At 40.4% G+C, this 20364-nt stretch overlaps 1 protein-coding gene across 4 annotated transcripts in view; it reads left to right on the plus strand.

The window, feature by feature from the left end:
• The first annotated feature begins 970 nt into the window (after positions 1–970).
• Positions 971–20364, plus strand: part of LOC132819860 (pleckstrin homology domain-containing family G member 1) — a 219202-nt gene continuing 199808 nt past the window's right edge. For 3 of the 4 annotated variants that reach the window (XM_060831757.1, XM_060831759.1, XM_060831761.1), the window contains exon 1: positions 971–1083. The gene's annotated coding sequence lies outside the window, so the exon portion shown is untranslated. Of the gene's footprint in view, positions 1084–1815; positions 1866–20364 lie in introns of those variants that run through there. The other variant, XM_060831758.1, reaches the window with a different exon arrangement.

Genomic DNA, 20364 nt, shown 5'->3' on the forward strand with positions numbered 1-20364 from the left:
AATTGACTGCCTTCCTTTTATTAAAAAAAACTTCAGCAAAGACCCAAGGGGCAACCTTTTCATGCACAAAGTGGTGCGTATGTAGAACGAGCTGCCAGAGGAAGTGCTGGAGGCTGATACAATTACAACATTTAAAAGGCATCTGATGGGTATATGAATTGAATTCCATTCTGACGCTTCAGAATCAATCCACATTATTCCATGTTACAACTAATTCCGTCCTGAATTATCTAATTTTTATTTATGAGATGTTGTCATGTGCAAATTGGCTACCGCGTTTCTCACGTTACAACATTGAACACGCTTCAAAAAATACCTCCGCTATAAAGTACATTATTTCATGTGCCTATGAACGGTGCTACGGAAATCCACATTTTTTTCTGCCACCCTCCGTTTGCACAAACGAAACGGTGTTAAATCCCTTTCCATAAGGACGTTGTTCCCTTACACAACTGGCTCAGATTTTGCTATGACGATCAGACCTGGAATGTTAACAGATTCCTTCTGACCGGAGATTTGATGCTTGTTCACTCGCCCCTTCTAGTGGTCAATGGATTAGTAATGGTGTAGTAGCCGTAGGGGAGCTGGGAAGGAATCTTCCTCGGCTTTTCAGAGACACGCACGCACTGGCGGACTGAATGGGCAGCAACTTTACAACTCATAGGAAGCATAACAAATCTGGAACTTTGGCGATTTTGATGCCAAAGGCTGTGGCAATCATTATTCGCTCAGCTTGAGAAAATAAGTTTTCTTTTTTTAAATAAATCTGGATCCTCAGAGATAATTGAGGAAAAAGAGCCCAGACAGCATCCAGTGACACTGTTTATGCGGCTTTCTGAACAATGCAGTGATATTAGTGTAGCTCAGCTGGACAGCTGGCTGACAGCCAGAGAGCTCGATTCAATCCATTTGAGTAACTGAGAAGCTCTAGCCAGAGGCTGTGCTGTAGCTAGGGAGTGGCGTCAGCAGACTGGAGGATATGCAGTCTGTATCAGAGTTCAGCTCTCTCACCATTCAGAAGTACCTCATTGTTAAACCGCTGTGGGAGCACCGCAAAGCTGTGGATATACCTGAAAGTGCTGGGTAAGTTGTAGCAACTTTTTCTCTGAACCACCATTTGTAAAGTGAGAGAAGGAAACTTGGCAAATGAATTGCTTGTAAGAGAGCGAGAAAGTGCAGTTTCAGCAGTAATGGAGAAGCTATTGCAGACGATTCTGTACTATCTAGGGAGTTGGTGCACATGCAGTGAGAGAGCTTTGCTTGATGTCTGTGCTTCCATGCAGTGGTTATCCTGACCGAGAGAGAACATGTCCTGCAGTAGTTTTTAATACATATTGTTATCTTTGCATTAAATGTTGACAGCTTTTACATGAATCAGTTTTCTCCCCCACGAAATCATGCGCAGTCTGACTTCTCACGCTGCTATTTGTTTATTCACAAGTCGGTAAGCTCAGCTGGAAAGTTTTTGAGTTCGCCACTTGATGGACAGAGGCTGGGCCACAGACATAATTGCCCAAAACCAGTAGCGGACTTTATTTGTTTTGTCACCTAGATACTGAGGATGAGCAACTCCTGACTCTTTTATAAGGCTATTTGGAGGTAAAATGCTCGCACTGATTCATCTGAATTTAAAGATCCGAATCACTTTCCAAACATCTCGGATCTCTTCAATTTTGTTTTCAGATCGAAAGTGCCATTTGACTTCCCATTGGAACTAATTGACAGCCATAATGGTCATCCTCTTGCGTCTGAGGCAGTAGGTTGTGGATTCAATCCCTGCTCTAGAAGCCTGAACACAACATTTAGATTGACATTGCATTGTTGAACTAGCAGAGAGCCACACTGTCAGCGTTGCAGTCTATCAGGTGAGAAGTTAAACCAGTCCCATAAATTTTCTCAACATGGAAAAGAAAATTCCATGGGACTATTTTATAATGGATGGGAGTCCCCTAGTGTTCTGGCCAATATTTATCTTTTAATATCTGACATCAAAAATAGTTTGTCTAATTATCAGCCTGTTATTTGTGGGAGCTTGCTGTGTGCAAATTGGCAGCCCCATTTACAACACAAATTAAAGATGAAAATGGAAATTCCTGGGAAAACTCAGCAGGTCTGGCAGCATCTGTGGAGAGAAAGAAGAGTTGACGTTTCTGGTCCAGCGACCCTTCTTCAGTTTATTTTCAAATTTCCTGCGGAGATGAAAGATGCTCTATAAATGCAAGCTCACTATTTATTAATTAGCAACCTCTGCTTTTTAATGTGCCTTGGCCAAATCTAGTTAAAGCGCAGCAGGTCAGGCAGCATCCAAGGAACAGGAAATTCGATGTTTCGGGCAAAAGCCCTTCATCAGGAATGGATTCCTGATGAAGGGCTTTTGCCCGAAACGTCGAATTTCCTGTTCCTTGGATGCTGCCTGACCTGCTGCGCTTTAACCAGCAACACATTTTCAGCTCTGATCTCCAGCATCTGCAGACCTCACTTTTTACTTGGCCAAATCTACCAAAGCATATTTCCGACTATCCATCAGGGGCAAAGGTTCTCACGTAGAATCTTAGCAGTCAACTTGTACAATATATAGAGTGTTCCCATAAATGGCAACAAGGTAACGACCAGATCATTTTTTTTGTGATATGAATGCAAAGTACTGTAGATCTTGGTGATCTAAAATGAATACAGAAAATGCTGGAGAAATAAAGTAGACCTGGCAGCATCCGTTGAGAGGGAAATGTTTCAAGTCCAATATATCTTAAGAATGAAAGGGACCAGAAAAGTAATGGGTTTAAACTGTAGAAAATGAGAGGAGGAGGAATAAGTGAAAATATGGTGAAGGAGTCCCAGAACAAAAGGCAAAAGGTAGTCGAGGATAGATACAGATGAAGAATGGATGTTAATGGAATATGTTAATAGGTCAGCAGTACTGAGAGCAAATCCATGGAAACAAGTTACTGGGAGGTGGGGAACCAGAGTGGTGGAATCAAAATGTGGACAGAATTCATGGCCTGAGGCTGTTGAAATCAATGTTGAGTCCTGAAGACAGTAAAGTGCATTGGTTGAAAATGAGGTGCTGTTTCTCCAGCTAGTGATAAGCTTCCTTGGACACTGCAGCTGGCCTTGGACAAAAATGTTAGCCCAACACAAAATGAAGAAACAGTCTTGTTCTCTTGCTAATGTTTCACCACAGATGTGGCCAGAGCTGCTGGCTTTCTCTCACATTCTGCTTCTATTTCAGATCTCCAGCATCTGTCTATCTTTGCTGTATCTTAGTGAATCCTTTCAACATTTTAAGCACCTTGATCAGATTACATCACGATCCACTTAACTCAAGAGGATACAAATCAAGCTTATGGCACTAAGATGTAACCCTTTGAATTCCAGTATTTAGGAGCAATTGAATAGATTTTGCACACAGCAAAAATGGTATCACAGAACTGAACATGATTGTACGAATCATACTCAACTGCAATGTTAGAATCAGACTGCAGAGCCTACAAATTTTGTAGTAATTATTTATCAAAGTAAAGCCACATGCTGAGTTTTTGATCCTGAACTCTTTCCAAACTTAAATTGTAACATCTGATTTCAGGGATAATTCTAAGGCTGTTTGAAAACACTGCATCTTGTATGCAGAAAATAGTGTAATTTAGAAGCTTTGTTAAATGTTTCTTCAGTGCAAAAATGTTTTTGATGAACTTATCCTCATCCATGATGAGAATAATAAATTACAAAACAAAGCTTTGAAGTGCTGCTACACTCAAGCAATAGCTCATTACGGATGCTGACGTTATATTTAATGTATTGCTCGATGATTTCCAGTGGCATTCCACTGAGGATACCTTCTTGCATAACTATGGGGTGGTGTTAACAAAATATGATTGGGAATATGTAACAGGAAGTAATTGTAGCACCAAAGGAAATGAATGTTATGCATGTGACTTATAATATTTTGCTGGCACATCTCATTGCTTATCGTGAGTCAGAGGATGCAGCTTTTTGGATGTAATGGGATAGGATGACAACAAGTCAGTGGGATCCTTGCAGGAAATGGTCACCGGCACAAGACTTTTCAAAAAATAAACATTACAGCTGTATTTTTGCCCTTGTCCATTTATTTTTTCTCATTTTAGTCTCCTCCTCTGTCCACTCCCCTCCATCCCCTAGGCTATATAACATTGGAATGGATGTTATTTGGCTCGAGGTCTCTGTCAATAATGTTAAGGTAAAGAGTGCTAGGATAAGTAAGTTTCTCTCTCTCTCTTTGCTAAGAAGTTTTCATGTCATTTGGGGAACGATAGTCACGATCCAGTTATACTGCTACATGACTTGAAGAGAAGGTAAAAAGACATCCCTTTAAACAGAAAGCAATAACATTGTGGAATTCTCTGCCATGAACTTTTTAAAAATGGAAAATAATAGTTTGTTGAGTAAAAATGAGAGAAAAAGTATTGTGACTGTGATTATGATGTAGTTTTCTTCTTTATCTTCTTCAATCACTGTGGCCTTTAACACAGTGGTGACATCCTTCTGCTCCAACATTACTATTCAGTTATACAGCTCAATTGTACTATCCTCACCTATTTCCATTTTTACTGATCCTATTGCTCATCTCTGAAAATAGTTTCTCTTCACACTTCAATGTCCTTGCCCACCTTTATATCCTCATTTACTTGCAGATTATCAGCAACATCATCTCCAGGATGTTACATTTTCCACAAGATATTAACTAGCCCCAGCTCAGCTTGACACCATTTTCTAGACACCTCCATTGCCATTTTATTTTCACATTTTTGGTCTAATATTTTTTCTTCAATGAGCTGCACTTTGTTCAAAATAAACATTGGGTAAACCAAAGTTGTTGTTTTCAGTCACATATCTGTGGCATACGACCATCTTCTACTGAATCATTGAAGATGCTTTTGATTAACTGGAAAAGCGCAGCAGGTCAGGCAGCCTCCAAGGAGCAGGAGAATCGACGTTTTGGGCATGAGCCCTTCTTCATTCCTGAAGAAGGGCTCATGCCCGAAACGCCGATTCTCCTGCTCCTTGGAGGCTGCCTGACCTGCTGCGCTTTTCCAGCAACACGTTTTCAGCTCTGATCTCCAGGATCTGCAGTCCTCACTTTCTCTTCAATGCTTTTGATTAAGCCAACCTTTTGATTGAGAAAATTCGTAAAGCCAAAATTCAAAGGGATTTGGGAGTGCTAGTCGAGGATTCTCTAAAGGTAAACATGCAGGTTGAGTCCGTGATTAAGAAAGCGAATGCAATGTTGTCACTTTTCGCAAGAGGGTTGGAATATAAAAGCACCGTTGTGCTACTGAGACTTTATAAAGCTCTGGTTAGGCCCCATTTGGAGTACTGTTTCCAGTTTTGGTCCCCACACCTCAGGAAGGACGTACTAGCACTGAAATGTGTCCAGCAGAGATTCACACGGATGATCCTGGAATGGTTGGTCTAACATATGAGGAACGGCTGAGGATCTTGGGATTGTATTCATTGGAGTTTAGAAGATTAAGGGGAGACTTAATAGAAACTTACAAGATAATACATGGCTTGGAAAGGATGGACACTAGGAAATTTTTCCATTAGGCGAGGAGACTAGGACCCGTGGACACAGCCTTAAAATTAGAGGGGGTCAATTCAGAACAGAAATGCGTAGACATTTCTTCAGCCAGAGAGTGGTGGGCCTGTGGAATTCATTGCCGCAGAGTGCAGTGGAGGCCGGGACGCTAAATGTCTTCAAGGCAGAGATTGATAGATTCTTGATGTCTCGAGGAATTAAGGGCTACGGGGAGAATGCAGGTAAGTGGAGTTGAAATACCTATCAGCTACCCATTGAATGGCGGAGGGAACTCAATGGGCCGAATGGCCTTACTTCCACTCCTATGTCTTATGGTCTAACCTTAATTATCCAAGTATTCTCTGGCCAGTCTCACATCTTCCACCCTTCATAACTTTGGTTCTGTAATGCAATCCATGCTGCAGAAGTCTTATCACTCATCGCATGTGTCCTTGCTGGCCTGATTGCTGATTTTCCAATGCTCCAAATCTAAACTTATCATCATCATGGTAGCTTTATGGTAGCCTTATCTGGTCTTTCGTTTCACGTTAGCACACTCCATTAAATATATCCAGGCCTCTAATGCATGCAGTCTCTTTTTCTGTCATCCCTCATTGGCAGCTATGCCTCCTTCAAGACCATCCTCAAAGTCTAGCTCTTTTGATCATCACTTTCTGCTTTGGCTGGATCTTCAATTTTTTTCTGCTTACATTCCTGCAAAGTACCCTGGACCATTTTCATACATTAAAATATATAACTAGAGGTTGTTGCTGTTCACATAGAGTGAAATGATGAGGTTTGTATCTGGGCTAGGGCTGTGACTCTATATTCTGTGACTCTATATATTTAATTTATGTTAGAGACATTGCTACAATTAGACTGCATACTGTTGGGAATATTTTATGAAGCATGCAAGAGCATCAAATGTGGCAGGCAGGGTGACTGAATTATGAAGGAGCCTGAATTTTGATTTCCTGATGGCAGGTTGAGATATAGAGTTTGAATTAACAGCATGTTGTGCATCAGCACATGCTGTAGTGGATTCTCCCTTGTGGTATATTTGCATGTCATGAATTATGCATTAACATGGATCTTAGTTTCTTTGTTTATTCTACCTTCAAATGAAGTCAGTGACATATGAGAATTCCTTGGCACCTGGTCTGTGATCATTTAAATATGATTTCCAACAGTTGGCGTTGTGTCTGAGGTTAATAGGTTTCCTTGTTAACTCAGTGGCACAAAGGAAGGGCGCAGGAGAATGGCAGCTTACAAAAAGGCCTGGCACTTGTAAAAGCAAATCACTTGTGAGGAGTGAGGATATGGAGTGGGGTCAAAGGTATGGCAAAGTGGAAGAAGGATCCAGTGAATAACAGTGGATGAGGAATGGACCTGGGCAGTCAGTCAAGATAAGAAAATTAGGGGTCTAAAGTACAGTGTCAGTACTGTCCACATGAGCTCTGTTTGAAAATTGGTTGGCAGATTCCTTAGCTGGCTCTGCATTCACCTACAATATTTCAGTTAAGCATTCAAGAAGTGGTCTTGGACAACGCCCTTTACAATGCATAAAAGGGAGGGCCAGCTGAAATTGCAAGTTCAACCATGTCCCATAGAGTGCCGAGTATCACACAAGACTTAAAAATGAGCATTTAATCAGGTAAATGCAAAATATGTAATTGTTTCTTTCACAATAAAGGATTGTCCCTAACTACCCTTTAACCATCATTTCATGCCAACTATGAGGCATGCTAGTACATTTAGGTCTGTGACTAAGCTAGTTTCAACAAATAAAGATGATGCACACATGAATAAAGTGAAACCAACGTGGGATGAAATATTTAGCTGTGTCATTGTTGTGCTCTCGTTTAGTCATATGTTAATAACAGTGGGGTTGGTCAGGAAAGTTTGACCAACATGCAGAGTCTAGAAAACTCTATTATGGTTTGCCTGTGTCTGCTTCACTGGTGAAACATACCATCGGCAAGTAATGAAAATCTTCACTGCCATATTATTACACTGTCTCCCTTGCTTGCTGCAAATTTTACATTTTAATTGTAATCACGTGGGAGCCAGCAAACAACAAGATTGTGGAAATGGTGCCCACTTCCTGTTATGCCAACATACACCAAATTAAAATTATACCCTGTAGCTTTTCTAGTGAACAAACATTTTTATACAAAATGTTGAAATAGAACAAATGGATTTGTTTGTAATGTTTTCTGACTTGGAGATTCAATATTTGATAGTTTTGTCCTGATCTGAATTGCCAGCTTTGCTAGGACATAGATCTAGAGACATCAGTGCATGAGCTTCTGCCATTACAGTCCTGCCAGTGGTCACAGCACCTGCCAACATTTGCAGTATCCTGCCTTCCCTCACCAATTGGAAAAGAAGTAGACATTTCATTACTAAATTAGATACTTCCTGGACTGTTAGTAAAACAACTATTGTTTTTCCACCTTCAACATTTTTATAATTAATAAACACATACCTTCAGAGAACTTTCATTAAAAATGCCTACATGACTTCTTTTTTTCTCTCCCAGGTTTGTAGCTGTGCTCTGGAAATTAATCTTTAATTCATAACACTCCAATGCAATCCGGATGTTTGGCTGCTCTAGTGCTGATAGATCGAGAGCGGTTGCTCTTTTCTCACCTAGAAAAGTCACAAAGCAATATTATTTCAGTTGAACTTAATCTCTGATGGAATAGAGGTTGTTGGTCAGCCCGGTAGGTGGTAATTGATGAAACATTAAAACCTGGTATCTTGAGTATGTGATCTGCCTGACCCTGTTCATGCTATCCCATTTAGAAGACACTCTTATCAGAGAGAAATGAGAGAATTATCTTAATTTGAGCTCAAAAGAAATCTCTGTTTGCCGCATTCGTATCGGTTACATTTTGTAGTTAGATGGCAGACGAGCATAGGAAAATAATCAGCAAAGTTGCAAAATTGCATCCATTTTCTTGAAATAAAGAACTTGCATTCAGTTGTAGCTTTTTCATGCCCTTGGGACAACGCAAAGAATTTAACGGCTGGTACAGCAATGTTAAATTGAAGTTACTGTTGTAATGCAGTGAATGCAACAGCGTAGATTCCACAAACAGTTGATGAGATATATTAATCTGTTTGAATGATATTGTTTGTAGGATAAGAGCTACTCAACTTCAGATAAAACTGAAGGATCTTTTACATCCATCTGATAAGGCAGACTGGGTGTCGATTCACCAATTCTTTGAAGGACAGTATCTCTGACGATAAAGCACAGTTATAATGCTGCACAGAAGTATTAGTTTATGTGTTCAAGTCCCTGTAGTGGGGCTTGAACACACAGCTTCTGACTCAAAAGCAATACTGTATCAGATCATTGTAAAATTTATAAGTCCATAGCTTTAAAGTGATTCTGTAACCTGATCTTGACTCTACATCATCTGACCTCAGAATAAAGTGGAACCAACTGTACCCAGATGATACCTAGATTAATGGTTGAAATTCCAGTGAAGGGAGGGAGTATGGAAAACTACAAAATTCATTCAAATTTTGAGGAGGGACACTTTGAGAATTTCAATTAGAATCCAGATGTTTTAACCGCATTTCATTTATGCTGTTGTAAAATTCAAGTCTTGAATATATTTTGTACTTTTGGCTTATTCTCATTATTTTTGGGTGGGCAGGACATGGAAGTAATACCTTTCCTAATGAAGGGCTTTTGCCTAAAACCTCGATTTTCCTGCTCCTCGGAAGCTGTCTGTCCTGCTGTGCTTTTCCATCACCACTCTAATATTGACTGTAATCTCCAGCATCTGCAATACACACTTCTGCCATTGAGTAATACCTAGGGGCAATCTTTCTCTTTCTATCCACATTTAAACAAATAGAACTTATGTCACCTGAGGTTGGATACCCAGTCAAGGTCCCGAAAATAAGCAAGGCAAAGATAATCCATATCTGATTGTTTTTGTCAATATGAGCATCGACTTCCTTAGAAGGAGGTAGTTCACAAAACAAAGAAATTATCCTTGTCCCTTCCAAGATCTTACAGTCTCCATAGTGCTGCGTGCTGCTAATAGATACCAATGGAATGGGGCAAGTATCTGTGAAGTGTTCTGATAGAAATGAAACCTGATCATGTCAATGGCACCCTCTTACTGAGATTTGACATTGGGCCTGTGTCAATTGCTGCCTACAGCAACTGAGAATCTTACTGCATCATATGCCTGCTGTCAGACATGAATCTCTGAGGTTAAGACCAGTCAATTTCTAACATTAATAATATTTAATTCCCAACCTCATATCAACTCCCATCAGCCCATCATTCTATCAAGCATTGCTTTGTTTTTAAAGATTCTTGCCCACATGTTCAAATTCCTTCATAGCCTCACCCCACCTACCTGCAACTTTCTCCAGCCATACAACCTTCCAAGAACTGTCCTCCAATTTGGGTCAGTATGTCTTCAGCTGTCTCAGACCTCAGCTCTGGAATTACCTCCCTATCTCTCTTTCCTTGTTTAAGACCCTCCTTAAACCCTACCACTTTGAGAAAGATTTTAGTCATCTGGCTTAATATCTCTTTGTGATTTGGTATCATATCTTGTGAGATTACTTCTCTGCAGCCTCTTTGGCCATTTTATAACATTAAAGTATAAAAACAGGTCATTATTGTCATGCCATTGTTGTTTTAAATGTTAATATTAAATATTGTCTTCAGAACATTAAAAAAAAGCATCAGAGTAACTGAAACAGAACTTTTTAGATCAGATCCTGTTGACATTTTTTTTATAACAATAGGGTTGAGTTATGAATTGTGATGGGGAAAATGTGAAAGGATGGAAGTGTAATAAAAGTGTGTGCAAAATGCATTATGTATTTAGAATATAAAAAAATTCCCCCTCCCACCTTTTGTTTAAATGAGCCTTTATTTTGTGACAATTCATGTTTGCCTCTTCATACATGTTCATAAATTCAAGTCCCAGTCCAAAGATTTGAGCATATAATCTACGGTGCTGTTCCTATGCAGTACTCAGGGAATTTTGCTGTGAAGGAATTGCTTTCATCAAGAAGAGACACCAAGCATCTCTGATGGATATAAGAGACCACATGGTGATGATTAAGAGTAGAGGGTTAGCCCTGATGTCCTGTTTAATATGTGTTCCTCAATCAATGTGACTAAAATATATGTCCCAATCATTTATCATATTCCTGTTTGTACTGTATTTCTTACAATAGTGGCTGCACTTCAGAAGGAATTTCATTAGCTATAAAGCATTGTGGGGACCCCTGAAGTTTTGAAAGGAGTTCCATTTATTTTTTGTATTGTCCTTTTCTTTCTATTTGTTTGTCAATCTATCTACCTCTTCCTGCCACTTTTTTTGTTTGTAACTATTTGTCCTTCCTACTGTCATCCAGTCTTACTTCCTTTCATTTGTTGCTTCCTTCCTTCTTCGTAATGGAGGTGGAAATGACATGGGTGGAGGGGGATGACATATAGTAGGCAGGAAGCTGGGGTGAGACAGGAGGGTAGGTTTAGAATGGAGGGCAAAAGGAGGACAAGCAGTTTTATGGAGGATGTGAGAGGCAGCCAAGCATGGAAGAAAGAAGGGCAGAACCTCTGAAGAAGGGGTGGAACTACCTGGGGATTATGGAAATGGGGTGGTACGGGAAGGATGGATGTGAAGTAGCATAGAAGGAAGAGATACAATGAAAGTTGTTGTTGGGATTGGGATGATAGGAGAAGGATTAAAGGAATGGATGGAAATGGGATGAGAAGGATATGAGAAGGATGGAATAGCATAGAAGATGGATTTAAGATCTATTGTTCAACAAAGAAATTAATTTCTCTGCAAATATTTTGCAGGCATCTCAGTTTTATTTGATACCAACTACTATTAGAAGAGAGCATAACTGCAATTCATGTGTGATGAATGATGTTGTTGCATATTAGGCTTCAGTGTGCTGGCAGGTCTGGAGTCCTTGAATGAAAGTTTACCTGTTGTAAGACTCCATAGCTGACATTTAAGAATAGAAACTGAACTTGTGGGACACATCTCGAAAACACTGATATTTATTTAGATGTTTGGCATCTCTTTTCAGAACGGGAAGTCAGTACAGCCGACACAGACACACAGGGGAGCCCTTTCAAAAACTGGCTTCTTTCTTAGTGCATTCTTGACAATCGTCCAGATGCAATTTCTCTCTCCCCTCAGCTAATTAAAGTCAGTAATATAGGGTTGACTGGCTTGAAAGCAGATCTGTGGTTCCAAGTTTTACCAAGTTCCAAATTTTAAAAAACTCAGATTATATTCGTTTGTGAAATAGAAGAACTGACAGGGCCTCATGTAACCCGCAGCCGTACGAATCAAGTATGTCGTAGCTAATCGCCAGAATCCCTGTCGGGATCAGAGGCTGGGATTCTGTGTGAGTTCTTACATCGTTGTTTAGGAATTTGCAGTTTGAATCTGCAGACACAAAACATAATGCACTTGACCTGGGAAACTCTTCAATGATAGTCAAAGAGATTAAGTTCAGAGGTCACCTTTCATTTCTGATAATTTGATATTAAAAGAGAAAATAAAATCTTGAAATAATTTTTTTCTTTAATCATAGAACAAAGACTTGCAATTATATGAAGTACTTTTGAATTGTAGTCACTGTTGTAATGGCAGAAATGCAGCAGCCAACTTGCACACAGCAAACTTCCACAAATATCAGTTAGATAATGACCAGATAATCAGTTTGAGTGATTCTGGTTGAGAGAGAAATGTTGACCAGGATATGAGGAAGACATATTCTGCTCCCTTTTGAAAATAGTATATTGGTATATTTATGGGTTGATGGGGCCTTAATTGAACATCCCACCCAAAATGCAGCACCTCCGAGAGTGCTGCATCTTCTTGCATTATATGGTAAGTGCTAGCACAGATTTTCAGTTCTTCAACATACAACCTTCTGCCTCAGAGTCAAGACTTTGAATCTGAGCCACGGCTGGTGCTGAAATAATTGCGGGGGCTGATGCAAAAATTTTACTTAGATCAGCATAGCGATGCTTTGTGTGAGTAGGTGAGCTATATATACTTTCTTCATCACATATCTCTCTGGCTGATATGGTAAAAGGGATGACAACTTTTTAAAAATGTGAGCAAGAGAAAGCATTTACTTTGATTGGAAGCTCTGAGTTGCCTGTATTTATCCTGGCACAGGAACAAGTATCAGGCAGTGTTTTCTGGTCTCATAGATGCTATAAGCCTTCCTGGCCTGTTGAAACAGCCAGCAGGAAATCAATTGCAGCTGAATGGGCATGGTTTCCATATAGAGTATAAACAAATCTCCCTGCTTTGAACAAATGCTTGCTCTTGCTCATCGAACCATTATCTCGCAAGTGCTTAGTTTTCAGAACTCACAATTAATTAGTTGCTTGTCATTGAACACTCTCCCATATTTTCAAGGAGAAGGAAATTTTACTCTGCTTTAAATATGTCTGTTGCCTGTCTCTAGTCACGCAGTGTCATGCTCACCTTCCATCTGAACAACAATGCCAGTACACGCAAACCCAAGATTTACTGATCTGTCATGCTCATATCCAAGTTCATGAGTAACCTGGTACATTCCGCACAAAGTGACAATCACCTAACCTCCTAGCCACATGACTGTGACTGACATCACAAGACTTTGTAATATATTCCCTAATGTTGGTTGGAAAGGAATTTATAAGACAGCTGTACAGATTGGGGAAATCTGTAAAAATAACTTGCGTCTGTTTGGCACTGGTGGTGATCAAGTTGTTGGAGAGAATCCTGAGGGACTGGATTTACATGTAATTGGAAAAGCAAGGACTGATTAAGGATAGTCAATATGGCATTGTGCATGGGAAATCATGTCTCACTAACTTAATTGAGTTTTTGAAAAAGTAACGAAGAGGATTGATGAGGGCAGAGTGGTGGACATGATCTATATGGACTTCAGTACGGCGTTTGGCAAGGCTCCTCATGGTAGACTGTTTAGCAAAGTTAGATCACATGGAATACAAGGAGAACCAGCCATTTGAATACAGAGGCTAGTTCAGAGGGTGTTAGTGGAAGGTTGCATTTCAGACTGGAGGCCTTTGACCAGTGGTGTGGCACAAAGATTGGTGATGGGTCCACTGCATTTCATCATTTATATAAAAGGTTTGGATGTGAACACAGGAAGTATGGTTAGTAAGTTTGAAAATGACATCAAAATTGGAGATGTATTAGACAGTGAAGAAGGTTACCTGAGAGTACAATGGGATCTTGATTAGATGGGCCAATGGGCTGAGGAGTATCAGATGAATTTTAATTTAGATAAATGTGAGATGCTGCATTTTGGAAAGGCAAATCAGGGCAGAACTTATACATTTAATGGTAAGGTCATGGGGAGTGTTGCTGAACAAAGAGACCTTGGAGTGCAGGTTTATCATGCCTTGAAAGTGGAATTGCAGGTAGGCAGGATAGTGAAGAAGGTGATTGGTATGCTTTCCTTTATTGGTCAGTGCTTTGAGTATAGGAGTTGGGAGGTCATGTTGCAGCTGTACAGGACATTGATTAGGCCACTTTGGAATACTGCATGCAGTTCTGGTCTCCTAAAGTTTCAAAAAAAATTTACAAGGATGTTGCCAGGGTTGGAGGATTTGAGCTATAGGGAGAGGCTGAGTAGGCTGGAGCTATTTCCCCTGGAGCATCGAAGGCTGAGGGGTGACCTCATAGAGGTTTCTAAAATATGAGGAGCATGGAAAGGGTAATTAGACAAGGTATTCTCCCTGGGGTAGGGGAGTCCAAACCTAGGAGACATAGGTTTAAGATGAGAGGGGAAAGATTTAAAAGGTACCTAAATGGTAACTTCTTCATGCAGAGAGTGTGTGTATGGAATGAGCTGCCACGGAAGTGGTGGAGTCTGCTGCAGTTACAGTCAATTCTGCTGTAATGCGGTAGTTCCGTTCTCATGCAGTCCCATGTTATAAGAAAATCATGTTCCAGCAGCACCATTTAAACCAATGGGGTTGAAATTGCATTATAACCAATACATGCTTTAAAAGTCCGCGCTATAGAAACAGTGTCCCAATTCATCAATCGTTTTACAGTGAATACACATTAACAAAACGTGCATTATAGCAGAACAACCTGTACAACATTTTAAAGGAATTTGGATGGGTATATGAATTGGAAGGGTATAAAAGGATATGGGTCATGTATTGGCAAATGGGACCAGATTAATTTAAGATATTTAATCAGCATGGATATGTTGGACCGAAGGATGTGTTTCTGTGCTGTGCATCTCTATGACTTTTAATTCAGTGAACATTCTAAAGCTTCCCACAGGAGCTTGATCAAATAAAATAATTGGCTTGTGTCAAGGAAAGGATGTTCCTCAAGAGCTCAGTTCTAAGGATCATCTGGAACATAAGACCTATTTGATGTTCTGACTTATACTGGAAGGAAGGTGCTTGATAAAGTAATGAAGGATGGTTGTACAAAGGCACTGTAAGGAATATCTGCAACAATGACCTTGGATTAGGATGATTGGCCTCCAACAATCACAGCTATTGTTTGTTCTGCTGTGCCTGAGCAGTATGCAGCTTTCCCCTGATCCGTATCGATTTAAATTTTGGCAGGGTTCTTTCAAGCCATATTCTGCCAAATGTTGCTTTGTTGTCAAGGACATTCACTATCATCTCACCTCTTGAATTCAGTTCTTGTGTCTATGTTCTGAGAAAGGCCAGGAGATTAGGAGTTGAGTATCCCTGGCTGAAGCCAAACTGAATGTCAGTGAGTAGATTATTGCTGAATGAATGCCACTTGAGAAGACCCCTTCCATCACTTTGCATAAGATCTAGAGGAGGCTGGTTGTTTGGTATTTGGCCAGGTTAAATTTGCCCTTTTTATTGTGGTAATACATGGGTAATTTTCCGCATTGTTGGATGAATGCAATGCTATATTCGAATAACTTGGCATAGGATATGCTACTTAGCTAGTTCTGGATCACAAGCCTTCATTACTGTTGTTGTCAGGAGCTTTGCAGCATCTCTAGTTATTTTTTATTAATACATGGAGCCAAGTGGCCTTGTGTTGTAGTTTGATATCACATTTGTAAAGTATACCGGGGTGCTCTTGCCCTCCCGCAGTCTTCATTGAAGGGTTGATCACTTGGCTTGATGATAATGGTAGAATGAGGAATTTGTCAGGTGATGAGTTTAAACACTGTGGTTGAATACATTTCTACTTCTGTTGATGGTCTATCTCAACTCTCATGGATGTTCAGTTTTGAGCTGTTTTACATCTGTTCCGAATGTATCTTATTTCAACATTGGTAGCGCTATACAATATGGTGAGTGCTACCCTCAGAAAGAAGATGAGACTCCCTCTTCATTAGTCAGTTTTATCAACACTATAGTGAATCGATGTGACAGGTAGATTGTTGAGGATGAGAGCTAGTAAGATTTTTATCCTTTCTATTTGTTTCCTCATAACCTACAACATGCCTAATTTGGGAATATATTCTTTTGGACTCAGCCAGTTCTGTTAGTTGTAGTGCTACTGAGGGAAGTTTGATAACGGGACATTGTCTGCATCCAGATTACATTCTGTGCCCTTGCTCCCCTCAATGCTGCATCTATGTGGCATTTGACTTGAAGTTGTGCTGATTATTCAGCTGAGGTAGAGCAGATGGTGGTAATCAGTAGGAAATTTCTTTCCCCAAGTTTGACCTAATGCCATGAGACTTCATGGGGACTGGAGTCAACGTTGAGGACTCCCAGGCTAACTCCGTCCTGAATGTATCCAATTGTACTGTACCATTGCTGAGTTTGCCCTATTTGTAAGGGCAGGGATTATCTGGTGATGGCAGTGTCTAGGATATTGGAAGAATATAATTACAGGGAGTCCCCCTACTTATGAATGTCCATACTTACAAATGTGATCCCGTACAGGGGTGTAATTTTAAAGAGCTGACAAACAGATATTTCTTGTACTTAGGAATGGCTAGTTTATATTGTCCTACATTGTGTTCCAATTTGTGCATAGATCACCTTGTGAATGGATTCAATAATGGAATTTATTTGCAACCTGGGGACTGTCTGTATGTTAGGCTGCTGCCTGACTAGTTTATGGGACAGTTGCCCCAAGTTTTGCACAAAATGCTTGTAAGGTCAATGTAGCTGAGTTTGCTGTCGTTGCTTCCACTGTATTAAGATAATTGATTCAAGTTGGGAGGTCATGTTGCGGCTGTATAGGACATTGGTTAGGCTACTGTTGGAATATTGCGTGCAATTCTGGTCTCCTTCCTAGCGGAAAGATGTTGTGAAGCTTGAAAGGGTTCAGAAAAGATTGACAAGGATGTTGCCAGGGTTGGAGGATTTGAGCTATAGGGAGAGGCTGAACAGGCTGGGGCTGTTTTCCCTGGAGCGTCGGAGGCTGAGGGGTGACCTTATAGAGGTTTACAAAATTTTGAGGGGCATGGATAGGGTAAATAGGCAAAGTCTTTTCCCTGGGTCGGGGAGTCCAGAACTAGAGGGCATAGGTTTAGGGTGAAAGGGGAAAGATATAAAGGAGACCTACGGGACAACTTTTTCACCCAGAGGATGGTACATGTATGAAATGAGCTGCCAGAGGAAGTAGTGGAGGCTGGTACAATTGCAACATTTAAGAGGCATTTGGATGGGTATATGAATAGAAAGGCTCTGGAGGGATATGTGCGGGTGCTGGGGGGTGGAACTAGATTAGGTTGGGATATCTGGTCGGCATGGACGGGTTGGACCGGAGGGTCTGATTCATCTCTATGACTCTATTAGCTTTCCGTTCCAAATTTTAAAAATCAATCAGTTGAATTTAAATGCCATTAACTGCCATAGTGCCAAGATATAAGCTGGGGACTCTGGGTTAGTGGTCCAGTGAACTTACCAGTCCACCACCATCTCGACATGCAAGTTAGTTCTGCTAAAGTTGAGTTCAGTCAGATAACTCATGAGAGATACTTATCGGTCACCAGGCCAGGAAAAGTTCTCCTGGTTTTCTTTAAGATAGTTTCGCCCAAGATGGCAGGCAGGGTCTTGGTTTAATGTCTTATGTGAAAGACATCACCTAAGGACAATGTAGCATTCCCTCCATAATGGACTGGATTGGTAGCCTAGATTACTTGCTCAAATCTGATGAAGGGGGTTTGAACATAACCAAATTCATAGACAGAAATACTACTTTCTAAATAAAACCAACACACATAATACAATGACAATAGGTATATTGCAAGAATGAGCTTCCATGAGCTAATATTTCACCATTCCATCTCTTTGCTGCAATATTTTGGTGCATAACCAAAGGTGTAGAAAGACATAAATGGCCTACAAATGATTATTGTGTCATTTAGTTGGATGTGATTTTGTGAAGAATAATGTCAACAGCATGAGTTCAATCCCTATATCAGTGGACATAGTTCATGGAGTGTGCCTTTCTGCTTTTCCCGATAGGGGTGTTGTGAGAAAGATTTTAAAAGAGGAGAGACTTGCAGCAAGATGTAGGAAGGCATTTCCAAAGTTTAGAATCTAGGTAGCTGAAAGCCAGTGGCAGGGTGAAGGGAGTCCAGGATATGCAAAATCTGGAATGCAGTGATCATGGAGGTTTGTTCTTAAATTAGATTAGATTACTTAGAGTGTGGAAACAGGCCCTTTGGCCCAACAAGTCCACACCGACCCGCCGAAGCGCAACCCACCCATACCCCTACATTCACCCCTTACCTAACACTACGGACAATTTAGCATGGCCAATTCACCTGACCTGCACATCTTTGGACTGTGGGAGGAAACCGGAGCACCCGGAGGAAACCCACGCAGACACGGGGAGAACGTGCAAACTCCACACAGTCAGTCGCCTGAGTCGGGAACTGAACCCGGGTCTCAGGCGTTGTGAGGCAGCAGTGCTAACCACTGTGCCACCGTGCCGCCCACTATGTTATGTTGGAATGAGTCACAAAGATAGACGCTGTGGACCGTATAAATGCAAGTATGAGTTTAAATGTCGTCTGCAATTAGATTCAAAACTTGCAGAGGATACAAGTATTAAATCCATCACTTTTAGGTCTGTTTCACATTAAACTATTTGACTATGAAACTTACAATGTGAATGGATCCACTTTAAGAATGTCAGCTAAAGAATTATCTCTCTGGTTTTTATTTTAAGAGCCTCCTGGTTCAATTTATTTTTTTCTGAAGTTTTTGTCCCAACCCTGATGATCGTGAATCCATCATCTGGTAGCATGTCTTAGATTGTTTGCTGATTACCTTGTGCACTATTTACTCAGCTATATCAGTTAGTAAGCCATCCATAAATTGGACTTTGTTTCAGTCAGATTGATTGCATTAATTTGCTTGAACTTAATTGTTGCCTACTTTACGTGGCTGAATTTACTCATTTTAGGCCAATGTATTTGTGTGAGCAATGCATAGCAGAAATGGTGCATTCTAAACAAAAGTGGACAAGTGTAAGCTAAGTGTGTTGCAGGTACTGGAGGAGGCCTTCTTTGACATTATTCTGTGCACCCTGACTGGCTGCGAGAAGCTACTAATTTCAGATTCTTCATGTTCTGTCGTCTGATTCTAAATCTGTTACAGGAAATCCTGAAGCCCTGTTAACTTTCAGTCCAACTTTGTTACATCTCTTGGGAACACTTCATTGTGAGGCAAAGCAGGCATGGAGTATTCTTGTGATTTCTTTCATTACCTGAATGGTCGATGGCATGTAGGATCCTGACAGAGCTTCAGCGCCAGTCTGCCAGTTGGGTTGTCAGATTACCCTATTTCAGGCAATTGGGATGGAATGAAAATTACTTACTGATCATATCCATCCAAACCTGCTTCCAAGTGCCAATCTGTACCTAACTATAGGACTGGAATGAATCAGAAAACCGGTTACTACCACCTGCTTAAGGCAATCAGCAAAAGACACTAAATGCTGGCCTAGCCAGAAATGCCCATAAAATTTGAATGAAAGAAAAGTTAGTCTGTCAGCCTTAGGAAGTCAGAAACAAAGTCAATTCAAATCTCAGACAAGACCCACCTTAGGCCTGAAATGCCTTGAATTTAAATTTCTCACCCTTGTTTTCAAGTTCCCCCATGATCTCATAATTCCTATCTCAGTAACCACCTCCTGCTGTACAGCTCTTCAACATGTCTTGATTTTGTTTGCTGGATTGCTGGTGGCCCAGCTGTTAGCTCTGAAATTATCTCCCTCAACTTCTGTATCCTCCTTTAAAAACTCTCCTTAAAACCATTGCCTTTGATCAAGCTTTTGGCCAACTGTTCTAATATTTCCTTGCATGGCTTGGTGCCTAATTTTGTTTGCTTGTTTATGAAGCCTCTTGGACCATACATTCAAGACAACAGGATGTTGTTATATTGCAGGAGGATGCAATGTTGTAAGACAGATGAGACTGAGAAAAAATTAATAACCAGGAAGAGCAAAGAGAAAGGACTGGCAATCATAATTGGGAATAAGCGTCATGTACTATGACCATCCGTGTGGCGGAGTAACATTCAGAAACTATACTGAAGTTTGTTGGCTAAAAGAAAACAAAGCACGTGGAAATAAAGGGAAATACTTTACATAGAGATTAGGGAATGGTGCCAATAGCAGGATTCTATCAACTGTTCCCTACAATGACTGTGGCATCATTATCTTCCAGTCATATCGTACATCAAATATGTTTGTTAATTCAACAGGCCTGGGAAACAAAATAATTGTCTTTTTTTTAATTCAGAATGTTATTTACCTTCACTTATTCCCAGGGAGATGTGGTTGTCATAGAGGTCTACA

The sequence above is a fragment of the Hemiscyllium ocellatum genome, chromosome 10, assembly GCF_020745735.1.
Source record: "Hemiscyllium ocellatum isolate sHemOce1 chromosome 10, sHemOce1.pat.X.cur, whole genome shotgun sequence".
Lineage (NCBI taxonomy): Eukaryota > Metazoa > Chordata > Chondrichthyes > Orectolobiformes > Hemiscylliidae > Hemiscyllium > Hemiscyllium ocellatum.